Raw genomic sequence first — 14610 nt, 5'->3', positions numbered from 1 at the left:
GTACTAAGACAGAGAAGTACTGTTAGGAACAGTACTAAAATTGAGAAGGAATTAGTACTAAAAGATGAGGATTAGTACTAAGGGAGGTGTAGAACTCTCGAGAGAAGGAAAGAGTGAGTGAGTGAGAGAGCCCAGATGGATGTAGCTTAGTTGGTAAGGTTGCTCAATGGAGACCATGTGGTCATGGGTTCAACCCCTACATTCCACAGTGGCATCTAGTGAAATAGAGATATATATGAAGTATATAATGGAGAGGTGAGGAAATTGGGTTTCGAACCCAAGACACAATGCTTGTAGTGTTATCAACTTACCGCTAGAGTAAGCTAATTATGATATATATATATATTTTTTATGTTAAGGGAATATACAATAGTAGCTAGGAGGCTTAAAACTAGCGTTGAACTGATTTGGTTCGAAATAATGCCTTGTGTCACCTTTTATAGTGTTTTCAGGAGTACTCCTAAAGTTTCTAGAATGTTCCAGAGAAATCTGGAATATACATCAATTTTCTATAGTAAAACCTAAATGTTACATGGGTCAAGAGCTCGACCCATGTAACATAAGGTCATGGGTTCAAGTCTTGCCATATCATGACACTATCCCCCCTTTAAAACGATGAGTGTCACGAGTCGTTTTGGATTGAGGACCTGGTTTGTCTTGATATTGACAATGGAAGTCTTTAAGAAGAGCACGAGCATTGGTCACATTCTCTATTGGTTCCCAAGTACGCTCGCTGGGACTATATCCTAGCCAATCGACTAAATAGTAGATCTTGTTGTGAACAATCTTGGAATCAAGGATGATGGCAACCTCGTACTCAGGTCCATCTTCAAGTTCGATCGGGGGTGGAGGTTGTTTAATACGACCTGGGATGGTGCTGTCTTGATAGGGTTCGAGGAGAGAACTATGAAACACCAGATGTATCCGAAGTTGTGGAGGTAGATCGAGATGAAAAGTGACATCATTAATTTTTCCGATAATACGGAAAGGACCTAATCGTCGGTAATTCAACTTCTTGCATGGACGAGTAGTCTTGATGTGTCGTCGTAGTAGCCACACCCGATCTCCAATGTCAAAATTGGATGGATGCTGATGACGATCCGCATAAACCTTGTGTGTTTGTTGAGCTTGTTGTAGATGAGTAGATAAATCCGCTTGTATCTTACGTAGCCGCTCCAAACAATCCTCTACACAAGGATTTGTGGGTAACTCTGGGGTTTCAAATACACACCACCGAGGGTGATAGCTCGTGTAAGCATAAAATGGTGTCACCTTTGTCGATGAGTGGATAGAGTTATTATACGCAAATTCGGCGAAGTGGAGAATATCCGCCCAATCATCTTGATGATAGCTTAAAAAGCACTAAAGATACTGCTCCTGCGTTTGATTTGTTCGTTCTGCTTGGCCGTTTGTTTGCAGGTGGTAGTTGGAGGAGAGGTTACAAGTGACCTTAAGCATTTTAAAGAGGTGCTTCCAAAACTTTGAGATGAATTGGGGTCCACGATCGCTGATGATATTATCAGGAAGGCCATGATGCCGACATACTTCACACATGACAATTTCAGTGGTTTCTTCACTGGAGATTTCCTTAGTACATGGCAGGAAATGGGCCATCTTCGTATATCGATCTACTACTGTTAAGATCGCATCAAATCCCTTAGAGACCGGAAGATCTGTGATGAAATCTATGGTAATGGATTGCCATGGCTTGCTTGGAATTGGTAATCGTTCTAATAAACCATATGGATGATGCCTTGGCATTTTTGCTCTGCAACATGTATTACAAGTCCGAACAAAATCTTCGACAAATTGTCGCATATGGGGCCACTAGAAGGATCGTTGTACTAAATCTAGTGTTTTAGTACTACCAAAATGCGCAACTGTATATGTGTCATGACAGTTTTGGACTACTAGAAGGCTACAAGTACCATTAGGAACATACAAGAATTTCTTAAAGAATAGTAATCCATCATGACATTCGAATTGTCGATAATCCGTACCTGGTTGTTGCGACTATGAATGAGATGCTCGAGAGGGATCAATTTGTGCTAGAATGGCTTGAGCGAAAACATTTGTCTTCAAGTCCTCACGTATGGTATCGATAACGTGGGAATCCAAGGGCATACCAAAGACCTGCGTTGCTTGCAGTCGTGCCGGTCCCAAGATGACTTGCTTTTGGTTATCGAAAGCCTGCTCGCTGGGACGTAGTGCTAGATACGAACGTTGTGAGAATGCATTTTCCTTCCCTTGTTGCTTCCCTAGACGATATGTAATTTTGAAGTCGAAATGAGTGAGGAAGTGGGCCCATCTAGCTTGACGTTGATTTAACACACGAGCATTCTGAAAGTAGGAAAGGTTTTTGTGATCACTGAATACGATGACTTGATGAGAAGACCCCTCTAGAAAATGCCTCCATTGCGTAAAAGAGTCCACTATTGCTAATAGCTCCTTATCATGAATTTCATAGTTGATTTCTGCGGCGTCAAACTTGCGTGAATGGAAAGCCACATGATGTAGCTTTTCATCAGCGCCTTGTTGAGATAGAATGCTACCCAAGGCGAAATACGATGCGTCTGCTTCAATGATGAATGGTTTTTCTGGATCAACATGAGCTAAAATAGGAACTGATGTAAATGCCTTCTTAAGACTCTCAAAAGAAATGTTTGCTTCTTCAAACCAAACGAACGATTTTCCCTTCCTGGTAAGTTGTGTGAGAGGCAAAACAAGCTTTGAGTAATCCTGTATGAACTTGTGGTAAAAATTGGCAAAGCCTAAAAAGCATTGCACATCTCGCAACGAACGCGGAGTCTACCACTCTACCACCGTTTTGACCTTAGCTGGATCCATGGAGATGCCTTCTGAGGAAATCACATAACCCAAAAATTCTACTTAGTTGCACCCGAAACTACATTTTTCCAGTTTTGTATAAAGACCATGTTCTCGAAGTCGTTTTAGTAATAACAGTACATGAGAATCACGATCTTCTTGGGTCTTCAAATAAACCAGTAGATCATCCAAATAGATGATAAAAAAATCATCCAAGAGATCTCAGAATATATCATTTGCCATGTGCTGGAAGACTATTGGTGCATTAGTGAGGCCGAATGGCATGACCGTATACTTGAAGTGCCCATATCTGGTGCGAAACGCAGTCTTCCATTCATCTCCTAGTCAGATCCGTACGAGGTTATACGCTCCTCGTAAGTCGATCTTTGTGAAGAACCTTGCACCATTGATCCGTTCTAAAAGACTTGAGATAAGAGGAAGTGCATACCTATTCCTGATGGTGAATTTATTCAACCCACGGTAATCTACAACAAGACGAAGTGATCCATCCGTTTTCTTGACAAAGAAAATGGGTGTGCCGGCTGGAGATTTCGAATGTCGAATGAAACCATTTGCCAAATTCTCCTCTATATAGGCTCGAAGGACTTCTAGCTTGGTTGGTGACAAATTGTAGATCGGTCCCCATGGTGGCTCTTTTCCCAGTTGTAAATCGATGGGGCAATCATACAGTCGATGGTGAGGAAGCATATTAGCTCATACTTTATTGAACACATCGGCATAATGACGATACTTCTCTGGAAGTTGAACAATGGAATCCTCTTTATTGATACTGGAGGGGTTTACTGATATTGCGAAGAGAAACATTTCTTCCTTGCGTCCTTCCTCACGCAATTGATGTAGCAAAATGGTTGCAATCTTATGAGTAGATCCTCGGGTTTGTCGACACCATATTTCTCTTGTTCTCCAATCTATGGCTGGGTTCTGTAATTCGAACCATGGTAATCCCAAAACAATGGGATGTTCTGGGATACTAATTATATTAAATGATACTACACACGCTAAGTTATCTAGGACAATATTAATGGGTTCTGACTCTTCTATAATATTCCCGGAAGCAATGGGACGACCATCAATGACTACTACAGAGGCTAGACATGGGAGTTTCTTTAGGGATATCTGATGAGCTTGGGAAAAATTCCTATCCATGAAGCAAGAGTTGGCTCCGGAATCTAAGAGTGCTAAGACATGTACTGGAGGAGTACTTTTAGTACTAACCATTACTTGAGATAAGAACACATTGCTAACTCGCTTAGAGGAAATGGAACCACTAATGGGTTGCACAGATCTAGGGTTGTCCAACCAAACGGCTCCTATTTTGGCTGGGCTTAATTGTTTAACTCTTCTTCTAGTTGACTAAGGATTTCAAATTTGTTTGAAAGGCTTGGGCTATTAGGACTATCAAACATACCTAGAGGAATAGACTCGGGTTTAGTACTATTAGTACTAGCGGTTATTTGATTTACCTACCTTTTCGGCCGATGGGGGCAATTCATTGCAATATGCCCCGGTCCACCGCAATAAAGACATAATAGATTTGCCCTGCGTCGTTGCTTTTCTTCTTTTGATAGTGGTATGCGGTGACGTGTGGTGTCGATTTCCATTGGAGCTAGAGTATTTGTTGGAGACGTATTGAATGACTCCCTTGGGAAAGGCTTTGCTACGATTGAAGCGTAGGTGGGCTCCGATCTTGTCCGTACCATTTGGAACTAACGTTCTAAACGTCATTCGAAGAGGTGATTATCGCATCGCACCGCACAATTGATTGCTTCTGTCAATGACTTTGGCTCCTTGGGGAAAGTTAAGATTAAATCTTTAATATCATTACGTAGGCCAAAACGAAATTGCTCCATTAGTGTCTGGTCATCCCAGGCAATATTGGTGGCAAGAAGACAAAAATCCACTACATAAGCCGAGGCCGGCTGCTCACCTTGGCGCAATCTTCGGATTTTGTTGATTGTTGTTCTAACACTATCGGTATCTCCAAAATAGGCTTTAAACTCAGTAATAAACTCTTCGAAATTATTTAACAAGGGAGAGCTTTTTTCTAATAGGGGGGCAAACCATGCCAAAGTCGTGCCACTAAGTAGAGTGCCTACTAGTCCCTCTCGTGATGCATCGGTGGGATATCGAGAAGGATGCATTTGAATGACTAATCGTACCTGATTAAGGAATCCTCTAAACTGTGATCCCGTTCCATCGAATTTCATGGGAAGGCCGATGTTGGGTTCTTTATGAATCCCTTGTGTACTGGGTCCTTGTTGTTGCATCGCTACTAAGGTTGCTTCGAGTTGTTGCACACGTACCACTAGTTCCCCATGTTGTTCTTGCGTCTACTGCTTTTCTAAGGAGATTTTTTGAAGATCCCCCAACAACCGTTGATTTTCTTCCTTCTGTTTCAAGTATTGCGGCTCTGAGAAAACGGATTGATATTCTTGAGCGCTAACAATGGCCATAGTATGAGAGAAAAGAGGAATAAGAGATTAGTATGAAGGGAGGGAGAAGTAAGAAGATGAAGGAAGAGAAGGAAGGAGAGAAGAAATCGGTTCAAACTATTAGGAGCAGTACTAAGACAGAGAAGTATTGTCAGGAACAGTACTAAAACAGAAGATGAGGATTAGTACTAAGGGAGGTGTAGAACTCTCGAGAGAAGGAGAGAATCAATGTTAGAGAGTCAATGTTAGAGAGAGAGAGAGAGAGAGAGAGAGAGAGAGAGAGAGAATGAGGATAACAAAAGATATATATTATGTTAAGGGAATATGCAATAGTAGCTAGGAGGCTTAAGACTAGCGTTGAACCAATTTGGTTCGAAATAATGCCTTGTTCTCAGGAGTATTCCTGAAGTTTCTAGAATGTTCCAGAGAAATCTGGAATATACATCAATTTTCTATAGTAAAAACGAAAATATCCTTTGTATTACAACATATAGTCTAATGGTCAAGAGCTCGACCCATGTAACATAAGGTCATGGGTTCGAGTCTTGCCATATCATGACACTCAAACCGGGTAACGAAAAGTCGAAAAGTTACGCCGGTGAACCCGTCATGAGGTACAGATACAATGAGTACATGGCGCATCACTATGCGTACATGACTAAGGTGGCGGAGGTGCATGAGCCGGAGAGCTACGCAGAAGCAGCAAAAGACGCAAATTTGTGCTCCTATGGAGGAAGAAATGCGGGCAGTAGAGGCCAACGACACATGGGACCTCGTTGACCCTCCTCGACCCTATAAACCGATCGAATGTAAGTGGATGTACAAGGTAAAGTACAATGCTGGTGGTTCAGTTACCAGTACAAGCCCCAGTTAGTGGCGAAGGGATATGTGTAGACTCACGTAATTGACTACGACGAGACCTTCGCTCCGGTAGCGAAGATGACAACGGTTCGTGTAGTACTGGGGGTGGCATCTTCACCAAATGGACGTGAAGAATTCATTCCTTCAAGGTGATTTTGAAGAACAGGTCTATGATCCAACCCCCTGGTTTCCAATCGGAGATGAACTAGTCAGTAGTGTGGCGACTCAAGAAGTCGCTTTATAGTCTGAAGCAAGCCCCTCGAGCTTGGAATGCGAAGATCACGCACCGGTTGCGTAAGATGGGGTTTGCGGCATCAAAGTTTGACTCTTCATTGTTCATCCGGACGGTCCAGTTTGCATCTTGTTGTATGTAGATGATTTAGTCATCACCAGACCTAGACTCAATGAAATCAACCGAGTGAAGTCCCAGCTGTTAGACGCATTTGAAATGAAGGACCTGGGGTACCTTCATTATTTTCTTGGGATCGAGGTGATCCGGACCCCCGAAAACATATTGCTCTCACAACGCCATTATGTGTTGAATATGTTGTACAAGTTCGGCATGACGGAATGTCGACCGATCTCTACACCCCTAGACCGGAACTTGAAGCTACGTCCCGACTCCGTCTCGGCCTGCAATGAGAAACGGTTCCAACAAAATGTCGGAAGCCTCATATACTTGACAATCACTCGACCCGACATCAGTTACCCAGTCGGAGTGACCAACCAGTTCATGCAAAAGCCGACCATCGAGCACCTTCAGTGCGCACACTGGATACTCCGGTATGTTAATGGCATGAAGGACCGGGGATTATTATACCGACAACGGTATAGCCGGGAAGCTAGTTGGATATACCGATGCCAACTGGGTTGGTGATGCATTGGATCGCCGATCCACCTCCGGTTACATATTTTCTCTTGGTAGCGTGGCTGTTGCGTGGAGCAGCAAAAATCAGCCAACAGTGGCTTTGTCGAGCAGTAAGGCTGAGTACCGGGGCGCTACCATTGCCACCTATGAAGCCATTTGGCTTTGGCGACTAGTGCGTGACCTCCGGATCGAGGTACCGACCCCAATCTTGATTGTTGTATTGCTGGCTGGACTAGCCCCAACACAGGTGTCTTTCCGACACTTCTCCAAAGGGGTGGTGAGGATTGGATGTTAGAGTACACGCGTAAGATAGTTACAATTAGCACAGACGGTAAGACAATACAGACACTAAAATAATCACAAATAGTTAAGCTTGTATTACTTCCGTAAAAAACTCATTACAATTCATCGGATCCTTTTATAGGCATTCGGCAAGATTACAAAACGGTGCGCTTAGGCAACCGGCATCCGAATCGGTCCGGATCCGGATCAGTACAACTGTACCGGATCCGTCCCTCCGAATAATAAATCTACTAATATTTACTTTATATTATTCTATCCGATTCCGCCTTCCCACTTGTCCTTCCACTTCTAACCGGCCAATACATGGCACGCCCGTGGGAAAGTGCTTTGCACTTCGAACCCACACACGGCCTCAGTCTTCCTCCAAAATGTCAAGCAAGGTCCGCTCGAAAGTGTCAAATGGTGCCTCTTCCTCGGGTTCCCGTTCCTTGCCTGCCTCTTTTCCGACCTCCGGTTGAATTGGTTGCTACTCCGGCTCTTCTTGGTTCTGTGGTGCCGGTGCTTCCTCTCCGCTCTGTCCGGGTTCCTCTTGTTCTTCTTCCATTTCGGGCTCTGTTTTGTTACCGGTGTCACTTTCCCCGGTCTCGACAGGCCGGTTCGGTGCTACTTCTTCCTCCGACCTAGTGTTCCCTTGTCCTAGCTCTTCTTCTTCCCCGGCATCGGTCTGCAACTGCTCCTCTTGATTTTCTTGGACCGGAAGCTCTTCTTCGGGTATTCCCTGTCGGGGTTGTTCGGTGTCGGTTGGTTCAGCTTCAGCCGGTCGCTCTTCCTCCCTTATAATGATCGACGTCGTTTTTTCCTCGGCTTCCTGTCGTAAGTGGTCTTGCTCGTACTTCTCCAACTCCAACAAAGTTGCGAGCTGCCGGTCATCTAGCCTTTCCACCAACCCTCGGATCTCCTTTAGATATTCTTCTGCCAAAGCGAAGAAATCCTCCGACAATTCCTCCCGAGTGGTGACTATACTTTCTTCATCCATCTTGTAAAACTTGTCACCCGTCTTCCTCCGATTCTCAGCGTCTGCTCGGAGTGTCTGCAGCTCGGCTGCCTGTTGCGACCACTCCTTCCATAGCTTCTCAGTGCTTTCGTTGATGCTGGCCTGCGCTCGGTCACTCCATGATGACATGATGAGCCGGATCCGGTCCGCCCCTGCTTTAGCCTGTGCATATGCTTCTTGCTTTTCCTTTCTTGCCCATGTTATAATCGCAACTGTTGCCTGGGCCTGGGCTTCGTATTCCGCTGCCTTCCTTTCATAGGTACTTTGCAGTTTGTTGATCACGTACATAGACCGTTCCTTTTCTTCATTCCGGTTCTTTGTTATTTCCAACTTCTCCTGCTGAAGTGCTTCCAACTCCTTCCTTTGCTCGGACACCAGGGTCTTTTCCGCCGACAATGCCTCTTTCTTGACATCTAACTCCTCCATTGTCTTGGCCAGATCCAATCGGGTTTCCTTGAGCTGCTCTTTCAGCTTCTCTATCTACCGGTCGTATTCTGCTCCTCGTTTCTTGTTGTCCGACTCGGCCTGCTTGTGATCTTGGTACAGTCTATCGAAATCCTCCGTTTTCTGCTTCAGGCGTCGGTTCACTTGAGCCCGTAACCGGTCGTCCCGGTCCGTATGTTGTCAGAGTTCTTCCTGAAGCCGCTCTATTTCCTGCTCGGCCTGTCGACGCAGTCTATCCTTCTCTTTTTGCAGCTTGTCCTTCTCTTCCTGCAGTCGGTCGTTATTGGCCCGACCTTTCCGGAGGCCCTCTTCCATTCTCCGTCTGTCTTCTTCCGCCAATTTTCGCTGCTCCCATTCTTTCTCCCTCAATGCCTCCCGAGCCCTTAATTCCTCTCGCAAGGTTGCTATGACTCTTTCGGACTCAGGGTCGGTTTGCAAGGCCTCCATTTCCATCGGTTCCGGTTCCGGTTGCTTCCTTGTTGTCCCGGCCCGCTCGGTGACCACTTGTGTTTGTTGAATTCTTTCCTTTGCCTGCAACAGCTCCCCTTGCAACTCTTGGATTTGTGTCTGGAGTGCGACCAACTCTTGGGGGGTTGTATGCGTGAGGTGTTCCCTCCACTTTTCTTCTTCCTCTATTTGGTCTGCTACCCCCGACACCTGCTCTGAGAGCCATCTCAGCCATTGTTGCTTGGTACTTCCTTCCAGTCCCTTGTCGGGGTAGCTTTGCTCGCTTCTGCTCCGTAGCTCAGGCTATTTCTCCGGCATTCTCTCTTGTTCGGCTACTCGTTCATTCCTTATATCCGGAATGACCGGTTCTCTGGAATCCGGCAAAACCGGTTCCGGTGCTGCCCCCTTCGGTGCAGTCCTGACTTCGTCCTTTTCCCCTTCCGCCCCGGCTACTGGAGGTGGTCCCTTCGCCCGTCGCTGAGTACCGTCAACTAGTAGAGTCGGTCCTTTCGCCCGTTTCTCCCGTCCTTGTCTTGGCGGTTGTCTCACCAGTTGTTCGGATGAGTCTTCTGTCTCAGCTTCCTCCTCCGGTGTGGTTCCCAGACGGACCTTTTGTATGAAATCCTCTGGTTCGGGTTCTGGCCGTCGCTGCGTTATCTTGATCGGCTTGTGCACCACCGGCTCTTCCTCGGCCGGTTCTTGGTTGGTCTTCTTTGCCGTTTTTTCTTTTCCTTTCCCCGCTGGTTTCGCCTGTGCCGACGCCTGTTCCGGTTGCCATTGGGATGGTCCTTCCTCCTGTTGTTCTCCTTCCTCCTGGGTCCATCCCGGGGTGTGTTTCTCCAAGATGTGTCGGCGTTTTGCCGTCTTCTTCGGAGTGGTCTCCTGCCGACCTCTCTTCTTCTGTTTGATGGGGAGTACCGGTGGGACTAACACCGTCAGCCACTGCGTTATTCCGGCCCATGGCTTTTTTCCGTCTACTAGGTTCCTGATGGGGTCCTTCAGCCCTTCGGTTATGAAGTGGAGCCAGTCCACTTGCAACCCTTCATACGCCGCAATCACGAACCCTGCCCGGTACTTGGGAAAGGCCAGGGGACGAGGATGCACGAACCCGTGTTCCATCATTGCCCGGGCCACCTCTCCGAACAGCAGGTTCTGTCCGCCCTGTGTTCGGTACGCCTTGCTGCTTATGGAGTATTCACCGAAATACTCGAACAGGATCTGATTGGATGGGTTCTCAATCGATCGGAGTCCACCGGCTTTTATTCCCGTGAGCACCTACACCGCTCCTTCCGTGACTTCCGATAGGTCTATTGTTGCTGCCGCCTGCTCCGGTTCTGCGTGTGGTGGAGCATCGGCGATGCGCAACAACCCTTCCATCCCGTTTTCTGTCATCCATTGTCGTGCTTCGTCCGACAGTGCCATGGGTTCTGATCCTTCTTCCGGTGCCTGCTGATCGGGGTGTGTATGCTCTGTGCGTCGGATTGCTCTTCTGTGCTTCTGCGCCTGTGTGAATGAAAATTCGTAAAACGTGAGTCCTTCACAGGCCTATGCCTTTTGTAGCTGCGTTTTCCTCGAGCCGTCCTTTTTCGATTCCCGCGCATGCATATCTCCCGCCATAAATAGCAAGTCCTTTCTTGATTCCCGCGTGTGCATCTCTCCTCGTACGTCGGTGTCTGCGCTGTAAATAGCAGGTCCTTGCCCACGTTCTCTGCCTTAAATAGCAAGTACCCGCACGTCCTTATTTACTAAATGGTGCCTCTTCATTGATTGGCGGCGCTTCCTTTTTAATGCTTGGCGCTCCCACCTCTTGCAATCTCCCTAGTCATCATTATAGATTGATCGTTTTTTTTTTTTTTTTTTGCGTCACATCATTTGTCGGTTGCACCCGGTTTGTCCGGGTCGGTTCTCGCCGGTACCGGGATCTCCTCATGCCGGTTCTCCGGGGTAGTTTTTGTCGGTGTCGGTTCCTCCTCATGCCAGATCTTCGGGTCTTGCTTGAACGGGTTGGCTGGCATATGTCCTTTATAAGGCTTTAGCCGGAACCCATTTGCCCATTTAGCAATGACTTCTCCTGACAATGTACCAAGCTGATACGACCCATTGTACTCCTTCGTTATCCAGAACGGTTCGGTCCACCGAAATCGCAATTTTCCGGACATGTTCCCCATCCGTGTCTAGAATAGTAATACCGGTTTCCCGACTTCAAACTCCTTTTCGTTGCCCCGCCGATGTCGGTCCACGAACGCCTTCCTTCTCCTTTGCTCTAGTTCTAGCTGCAGTAAACTGGCTATCCGGTTTTCCTCTAATTCTAATAGTGTTGCCAGCCGGATTCGTTCAGACTCTTTCTCACTTAAGCGTTCCTTTACCTGGATCCGTAAGCTGGGGATCTGGAATTCAACCGGCATGACCGCTTCTAAGCCGAATGCTAGTCGGAACGGGGTTGTCCGGATGCTGGTTTTATACGTTGTTTGGTACGCCCAAAGTGCGCTCTGCAGTTTCGTATCCCAATCGGTTCGGTTCTTGTTGACGATCTTTCGTAGGATGTTTTGCAGAGTTTTATTCGTCGACTCCGCTAGTCCGTTGGCTTGCGGGTAGTAAGGAGTGCTCCGTTTACGTACTACCGCGTAAAATGACGTCAGGCTTTCCACTACCTGCCCGAGAAAGTGCCCTCCTTGGTCACTTATTAGCTCGATCGGGTAGCCATACCGACACCATATGCATTCATACAGGAACTTCGTAGTGGAAGTGTCCATGTTGTCCCGTAACGCCTTCGCCTCCACCCATTTGGTGCAATAATCGGTCGCCACTATGATATACCGATTTCCGGTTCTCATGGCCGGGGGCTTAAAGGGACCGACAAAGTCCAAACCCCACTTTTGAAATGGTTCTAAGGGCAAGACCGGGTGGTGTGGCATCCGGGCCTGCTCCGTGGGTTGGCCCAATCGTTGGCATAAATCACATTCCCTCCTATACTTCACGGCATCTTTTAGAGTGGTGGGCCACCATAGTCCGCTCTGCCATATCTTCCGAGCGGTTGCTTCACCGTCATAATGCCCTCCGGCTATTCCACAGTGGGCTTCCCTCAGGATCAGATCCTTCTCGTCACTCCACACCGTTCGTCTCCAGATGCCATCTTACCCCTTGTGATAGAGGGTGTCTCCAACCAAGCAGAAGTGTCTGCTTCTCACAGCTACCCTCCTCCTCTCATCGCGATCCATGTTCTTCGGGGGTACTCCGGTGCTTAGGAACTGATGCATTTCGGTTAGCCACTTGTCTTCGTCGGCTACTGTTGCATTCGTGGCCGGTTCCGTCGTGATCCGGAACAGCTCGGCGTCAGGGAACTCATCCTGTACGCCGTCCCCTGCTTCCCCGGATTCGAGTCTGCTTAGGTAGTCAGCTACCGCATGCTGCACCCCGGGTCGGTGGAAGATGTCAAATTCGAATTCTTGTAACAGCAATGTCCACCGTGCGATTTTTCCGGTCAAGGATGCCTTCGATACCAGGTAGAGTAGTGCTGAATGATCCACATGGAAGGAGAACTTCCTTCCGAGCAAATAGTGTCTGTACTTGGTGACACTATACACCATCCCCAAGGCCTCTCGTTCTGTCGTAGAGTAGTTTCGTTCTGCTTTCGAGAGTTTCCGGCTTGCTTAGTAGACCGGCCGGTACCATTTCGACTCTGTGAGTTGCATTAGGACGCTGCCGATTGCCACGTTTGACGCGTCAACGAATACGTGAAAGCTTTTGCTCCAATCCGGCGGTTGAACTACCGAGGCTTGCGATAGCATAACCTTTAACGCTTGGTAGGCTTTCTCCTCGGTCTCCGCCCATTGGAAGGGTACTCTGTGTACGGCGGCATGTAATGGTGTGGCAAAATCTGCGAGGTGCCGTATCATTCGGCTATGCCACCTTATTTGGCCCAGGAACCGACTTAAGGCTTTTGCGTTATTTGGCGCCGGTGCCTCGAGGATCGCTTTCACTTTGTCTGGATCCACCACGATTCCTTCCTTACTCACCACGTGTCCTAATAAGTTGCCGCTTGCCACTCCAAAGACACACTTGGCCGGATTCAAACTCAACCGGTACTCGCGGCACTTCTCTAGGCACAGCCGCAGGTGATCGAGATGCTCCCCGTGCCGGCTGTAGACCGCGAAATCATCGAGGAAGACCTGCATAAAACCGGGAATATATTCTCGAAAGATTTCCATTATTATACGTTAAAATGTCGTTGGGACCGTCTTTAATCCGAACATCATTACGACTGCTACGAACACTCCCCATTCCGTGACGAACGTCGTTTTCTCCTGGTCGGCTGGGTTCATTCGGATTTGATTGTAGCCACTGAATCCATCCAGGAAGCTGTAGACTTCATGGCCGGCCACCGTATCTAGTACCCCGTCCGTAAACGGTAATGGAAACTCATCGGTCACTGTTGCGGCATTTAGTTTCCGGTAGTCCACACATACCCGGATCTTGCCGTTCTTCTTCGGGACAACCACTATCGGGCTTAGCCAGGTTGCCTGCTTTACCGGTCGGATAAATCCGACCCGGAGAAGCTTGTCGATCTCATCCTTGACCTTTGCTGCATAATTCGGGTTCATCTGGTACCGTCATTGAGCTATCGGTTTTGCGTCCGTACTCAGATGAATTTGGTGTTGGTACAGTTGGGGGTCCATCCCTCGCATGTCTTCATACGACCACGCGAATACGTCCTTGAAGTCCGTTAATAACGCCACCATTGCCTTCTTCTCTTCTTTCGGCAATTCCTTTGCGACATTTACCGGCCGGGGCTTGTCTGTTGTGCCGAGGTCCACCTCCTCCAGTTGGGATGCCCCCTCTGGGATATTGTCATTTCTTTTTCTAATGATTCCTATGCTTGGCGCAATTCCCGGATTGCTGCTTGATCCGGTTCGTCCGGTCCCGGTGTCGTGATATACGGTTCTACCGCCGCTGTGATGTCTACCTCAAATAGCGGTACGATTCGTGGGTGTTCCTCTAGGTATCGATTGACCTCGTCATTCGGTAACCCCTCCAACATGTTAATGCTCTCCGCGTATAATGGGGTTGCCTCTTTACTGGCGATTACCCGTGGTTGTGTCGCCACGCGTACCTTTGTTTTTCCCTGCCGGAATGTGATGATGTTCTTTTGCCAATTCTGCTTAATATGGGCCGTTCGTAGCCATGGTCATCCCAACAGCAGAGGATACGCGCCTTGTACGTTCAGCTAAAGCACGACGACCGATATACGGAATACGTTGCCTCCGATAGCGACTTCCAGGTCCCGGATAAGCCCGGTCAGTCGAACTGAGCTGGTATCCGCCATGCGTAACCAAAAAGGACATGGTTCCCATTCCCGGATGCCCAGGTTATCGCATGTTTGTCGGTTGATGACATTTACTCCGGATCCCCCGTCA

Source organism: Azolla caroliniana, unplaced genomic scaffold (assembly GCF_043228905.1).
Source record: "Azolla caroliniana isolate FFs.n. ecotype wild unplaced genomic scaffold, voAzoCaro1.0.p SCAF_21, whole genome shotgun sequence".
NCBI classification, from domain to species: Eukaryota; Viridiplantae; Streptophyta; class Polypodiopsida; order Salviniales; family Salviniaceae; genus Azolla; species Azolla caroliniana.
The sequence above is the reverse complement of the archived record's forward strand: the minus strand, read 5'-3'. Positions refer to the sequence as shown.